The sequence below is a fragment of the Ictalurus punctatus genome, unplaced genomic scaffold (assembly GCF_001660625.3).
Source record: "Ictalurus punctatus breed USDA103 unplaced genomic scaffold, Coco_2.0 Super-Scaffold_100058, whole genome shotgun sequence".
NCBI lineage: Eukaryota > Metazoa > Chordata > Actinopteri > Siluriformes > Ictaluridae > Ictalurus > Ictalurus punctatus.
This window is the reverse complement of record NW_026521089.1, coordinates 651,647-658,348: the sequence shown is the minus strand read 5'-3', so window position 1 is coordinate 658,348 and position 6,702 is coordinate 651,647. Positions and strand designations below refer to the sequence as shown.

The following is a 6,702-nucleotide window of genomic DNA, read 5'->3' as shown; positions in this document are numbered from 1 at the left end:
AGCCATCAGAACAATACATTAACTCTGACTTGTTTGATAGCATTTCGCTTCCGTTCTTGCGGTTTTGTAAACATCGAGTATACGGACGCTCCGATCGCAGGCTTGATCTCGTATAGCTCGTATCTTTAACCCTGCAATTACATGGTTTTAAGCTAAATTAAGCTATTTAGATCGTCAACACTGTACGAAACATTCCCAATAAAATCTTGGACAAATTCTATAACAAATTCATGCGCATTCTCCGTTTTTGATCACACGATGCGGATTCTCTAATGATAGATGTGCGATTAAAGAAAATGACCACATCCTCAATCCTTACATCATCAATCAGCATGATCTGGGGTTGTGTAGAAAGCGGGCTTGTATGAACACGTGTGTGTGTGTGTGTGTGTGTGTGTGTGTGTGGCTTTTACCTGCCAGTTGTAATACATGTGGCAGAGTTTGTAGGTGAGTCTCTGCATGTGGTCTGGTTTGAGGACACTGCTGTCGTACACCATGTTGTAGTGAGTGGGGGCCACACTGCCGAAGCGCGCTTTGTGACTCACGTGGAAGAAGTTGTACCTGACAAATCAAGCCATCAGCGTTTAAAACACACCGAACGCAACCTGAAGCTGCGATCAGAAAGACGCGTAATCTTCACCCATGGCCTTGATGGACTGCGTGAACTGAGGCACTTTGTAGTCGACTACGCTCAGCAGCACGCCGTCGCCCACACCACGATGCGTGACGGCAAACATTCGTTGTATTTGAAGTAGGCCTTCAGCGCAGCTGAGGAAAAGAAATCAAAACAAAAAGCCATGTCTTAATGCACTTCTTAAATGAAGCGACAATTCTAAAATTGCTCGCTTTTTCTCCAACGTTCCATCAGACTGCAGCGTGAGTATTTCATCCTGAGTGTAAAGTCGGAATTCAAAGAGACTGCAGTGTAACGAGGTCATTTGTGAGCATGATGTTCCTCCCAGAGTGCATTTCATACCCTGCACACTTTGAAAACCACCTGAGAGAAGGACGGTGCTCTCATGGTTACAGAGCAGTGGCACATAGCATACAGAGCACATAGCATACAGAGCATGGCCCAGACCCTTTATGAGGAAGATGAAGGTGGCGGTAGCAGCGAGGAAAACAACGTTCAGAGGATTCAAGACTAAAAAATTGTGATTCTGTCCTTCAACCGGAAGGAAATGGAAATACAGAGAACAGTGTGTGAGATTAAGAGAACCATTTTTAATCATTTTAAAAGAACGATATTGTACTTTTTCTCTCTCCTAAAGTTACGATGAACCACAAAGGGTAATGCCCTCTCTTCTGAAGACTGGTGGAAAAGTTCAAATCTAAAATCTAGTTCATTAAACACAACCCTTCTTAAAGCTGTTTACAGAGTCCACACAAGTCATGCTTTAAGTACCTGGACATGCCCGGGTTGAGGCTGGCCACCAGTGCACCGATGGATCTCTTTCCTGCGGCACTGTCATGGTAGCAGTCGATACCAACATCATCAGGTGCTTCAACTGAAAGAGCAGGAGAAGTCACTAAAACAATGTTTTAATAGAATAACATCAGGGTTAGGAGGTGCCACTGTTGATCAGTTACAAGATCAGATATGCTTTTAAGTGATGATTTTGGTTGTAGTTGAAATCCCAATGCCGGATATATTTCAGTTACTTGAAAAACTCCCAGTGCTTGAAGAACAGAACCGTACCGGGATCTCGACGCTCCACGGCTCTCCTTCCATCTTGCAGCTCATCTGCAAGGAGATCTTTGTGGCTATGGTCATGAGGGTCTGAGGTCTGCTGAGGGTGCGAGCCACCACACACTGGCTTGGAGTGGGACAGTCCACACACAGGTACTTCTTCACGCAATCGTATTTATCCTTACGGTTGGCTAACAGGATCACAACCACCTTACACACATGATTTAAAGTGAGTGCTTCAGAACAAGAAGTAATGGTAATCTGTAGACTGAGGCTGTAAATCTGAAATTATCTTATGCCGTATGCTTAGACCCATAAAAGGATATACTGTGACAAAAATCACATAGAAGCAGTTGCACTACACTGCGTGTCACATCACAAAAGGTGAAACGACTTTAACAAAGAAAATCAAACAGCAATATCCTTAAACATTCAATTTAAAAATTAATTAAGTAAATAAAAACAGTTTCATTTGACTTATCTACTAGAAGTGTCATGATCCGATACCCATCCGATATTGTTTTCTTTAACATCTACAACGCTCATTATTTTAACTGAAGCACTCGTTTACCATTAAACTTTCATACAAAAACCCATACATAAAGTATGAATATAACGAATTCAATCCTAGCAAAAGAACAGTCACGTCTCTTTTACATGCATCAGTTATATGATGTGATTTCTGTTATCTCTGATGGCTGATCCACCGTGTTTTTGCTGCTATCAGGTCCTGGATCAGTGCCACCTAGGGATGCACGATTATGGCCAAAATGATAATCCCGATTATTTAGATTAATACTGAGATCTCGATTATCACGATTATTCATTGATCTTAGTGATATCATATTTTTTATTGCACTTTCACATTTATTAAGTTCTCTCATGCCACAATACAACACACAAGTCGGCATGAGAAAACTTGAGCTGGTCAATTATGACAGAATTTAGGAACATCGTGTGAGCCATGACACATTAATTTACCTTCTGATAAACTAACTCTAATATTTTCAGTTCATTTTACAGACTGTATGCACAAAACAACCGTTAACCTGTTTGGAGTGTGCTCCTCTTAAATATATTTAAAGCTACACTATTAGACATTTCCACTGTCATGGTTCTGGGCTGGAGTCAGTTCTCGAACCGCTCTGTGTGTATTGTGTAGATATCTGAATAATCTCATATAGGATGTGATTGGGTGAGTTCATTTACCAGTCAGATGCAAAGCGCTTTAGTTTAATGGTGTTCATTAGGGACGCTCCGATCAGGATTTTTATAGACGAAACCGGTCCAGATACCAATCTTTTTTTATTTAAACTTTAATCATACAGTCTATCATAAACAGTTAAATGTAAGCTCTCTGCTCATGGTCACTGTTAACTGAATTAAAATAATAGCAATGAGATACTGTTGGTTAATTGATAAATAAACAAACATAAAATATTTATTTTTAGATATATTAAAAACAATAAAGAGTCCTAATTAAAAGTAGACTAACACAAAACTGATCCATAATAGGAAAAAGGCTAATAGCTTTCAATGAAATAGCGAACTAAGCTTAATGTCAAATTGATATTAAATGCAACCCATAGTAATTAAACATTATTTCATTTCTCATTTCATTTATATTTAATGAAGTTATTATAATAATATATATCCATCCATCCAACCAACCTGGAGCCTATCCCAGGGAACATCGGGTACAAGGAGGGGTACACCCTGGACAGTCCATCACAGGGCACAATCACACTCCCACTCATACACTACGGACACCTTAGACACGCCAATCAGCCTACCATGCATGTGTTTGGACTGGGGGAGTTAACCGGAGTACCCGGAGGAAACCCTCGCAGCACGGGGAGAACATGTAAACTCCACACACACAGGGCCACAGGAATCGAGCCCGACCCTGGTGGTGTGAGGCGAACGTGCTAAACACTAAGCCACCGTGTGCCCAATATATATATATATATATATATATATATATATATATATATATATATATATATATATATAAGATTTATTTATAACTAAGCACATTTTCTGTCTTTACATTTTAGTAGTTTTATTTTTGTTTATCAGTTTTAGATCAGTTCCCCAGTACAGTGTCCATGTCTGCTGATAATGTTTTGGGGGGATTAAATCAAAACATGGAAACTGGAGTTGACTTTTCTAGTGATATCTGGCAACCGTGAGTTTAAATGAAGTGAATTAGAGTTAGTGAAGGAGAACTGCAGTGTACTGTATGTTTACAGACGGAACAGTTGCTACTCTTGATTATGATTGGTGAGGAATTTTTTAATAAAGAAGTTTGAATTAAACTCACCTTATAGCGTGTTAATGTCATGATTTCTCCTCATGCAAAGCGCTGGAGCTCGAAGCGAACCTGGCAGCTCGAGGGCTAAAATGCTAATGCCGTTTCTGGGTTTTGGCACTACAAAATGACCTCATCGCTGCGCTGCCCTATGGTGATTGGCTATAAGTGTAGGAAGTGCTTGATTTGATCTGCAGCTGAGTTTTCTATTAGCGGAGGACGAACTTTAAACATTAATATCGCAGTCGATCATGTTCATTTAATCGTGGGCCGTCAAAATCGTAATCGCGATCGATATTCGATTAATTGTGCAGCACTAGTGCCATCTATATTATTTACCCATAGTAATGTGGGTTTTTTCTTCTCGCGCCACTTTATTTTATTTATTTTTAAATCAAAGTCCTTTCTCTACAGACTGTTCTGTGTGAAAAGCCCAGGAGATCAGCAATTTCTGAAATACTCAAACCTGCCCATCTAATACAAACAACCTTGCCACAGTAAAGGTCACAGAGGTCACAATTTTCACCCATTGTGATGCTTGACGTGAACGTTAACTCAAGTTCTTTTTATGCATCGTGCCGCTGCCCCATGAATGTGAGGGTGTTTCTAATAAAATGGACAGCGAGTGCATTACTTATTCAGTCAAATAATGAATATAACGGTCGTTACATTACTAGTCACATGTACGGTTTTTCTAAGCAATACAATACATTTTCTATACCTTAACCCCTATAAAGTACGGATGCTGACCTGAACATTTTCAGCATAGTAAAATACTTTAATATTTGAATCCTAAACAAACTTCATGGTCACACTTGATTCTACCCAGTGTGTGAGACCCACCATCTGAACCTGTTGCCCCACTCTCTGCTGCAGAGCTCTCAGCAGAGCCTCCTGTCGATCATCGTACTCCATCCTGCACACAGAAAAAAAATGAAATGGCGGGGGGATAAAAAGTGTTAATGCTGCAATTAAGACATGATCCTTGCTCAACAGGGCTCTGGTTCAAATAAAACACTACGCACAGTAACCACTGCCTTCCGCTATGAATGAAAGAAAAGCTGTCGAGAAGCTCTTCACACACACACACACACACACACACACACACACACACACACACACAGCAAGAGTGCGACACGTGTCGTGTACAGTTGTGTTCTCTGTGTTCTCTGTGTTCTCTGTGTTCTGCGGTCCCCCTTACTGCTCTCACTCCCTGTAGGATCCTCTCAGCAGGAAGAACTCTTCCAGACAGATTCAGCAGCTTGTTCTCAAAGCTTAGACCCCATGTGCTGAGTGTAGTCTGAACACTGGCATTCCTGGAAGAGATTCACTGAAAGATTCAGCAGTGTAAATTGGTATAACGTTCATTTCAAACATTTAATCGTACACCTTCAGATCAAAAGGCTTTTAAGATCATGAAAAACATTCCAGTCGGGTGTCCACAAACTTTTGATTGGTAGTGTATATTACTATTAAACTTGTGTATTAAACTTAAGAATGATATAATCAGAAAAACCATCACGCTATATGTTCAGCCTCGTGTTGCCCGGGATAGTCTCTGTAGAGTAAATACACATCCCTTATATGCATGCTACAAATGTTTCTTTTGTAAAAATTTGTCTCTGGCTTGCACGTTAAGGATAAATTTCTAAATGTAAAGAATGTATAAGTTTCTGTAAAGCTGCTCTGTGACATCGTACGCTGTTAAACGCGCTATACAGACAAAAGCAGAATTGAATTAATAATGCAGTCGCTTTTATCCAGTACCTGCTCATGTTCTTGATGAATCTGTTGAGGCGGTTCTCCCACTGTTCTGGGGTCAGTCTGGTGTGAGTGGAAAGGTCCCTCATGATGTTAAAGGATGAATGAGTCTAAACGTTTGACGGTAGTGTATGTTTCCAATGCAAGTGCTATAGTATAGGTGTGCTGGGTTATATCTTATATAGGTCTATTAGGTTAAACAGGTGTCTATATGCAGTAGTTTTCAGTAACTATACAAGAACTGGACTCTGCACACACTGCAATACACAAGAGATGATAAAACACATTCTGTTAGACTGCAAAAGGCATGAGGAGTTAAGAACTGAGCTAGAGATGCAGATTGGAAAACCAAACATGACACTAGAGAACTTGCTGGGGAAAACATCTGGGAAAATGCACCTCCCCTAATAAACTATCTAAAAATTCTGGGATAAGTGAGAGACTTTAGTAATCTAGTAGGAATATCTAGTATATAGTTAATTATCTCTTTATTTTCTTTTATTTATGGAGTATTGTTTTGGTGGTATTATTTATAGTTTTATTTATAATTTATAGTTTTATTGGTAGTATTATTTATTACATACACACTATAATCAGACACTCACTATAATCACACATACACACTATGATCACACACACTCACTATAATCACACATACACGCTCACTATAATCACACACTCCCTATGATCACACACATACTCACTCACTATAATCAAACATACACACTATAATCACACACACATACACACTTGCTATAATCACACACTCACTATAATCACACATACACACTCGCTATAATCACATACACATACGCACTCGCTATAATCACACACTCGCTATAATCACACACACATACACACTTGCTATAATCACACACTATAATCACACATACACACTCGCTATAATCACATACACATACGCACTGACACACACACACAC

The 6,702-nt window shown here is 39.6% G+C and overlaps 1 pseudogene; it reads right to left on the bottom strand.

Annotated features, from left to right (window-relative positions):
• Positions 1-28: 28 nt before the first annotated feature.
• On the bottom strand, positions 29-5,163 carry LOC128630612 (piwi-like protein 1; annotated as a pseudogene).
• Positions 5,164-6,702: the final 1,539 nt, after the last annotated feature.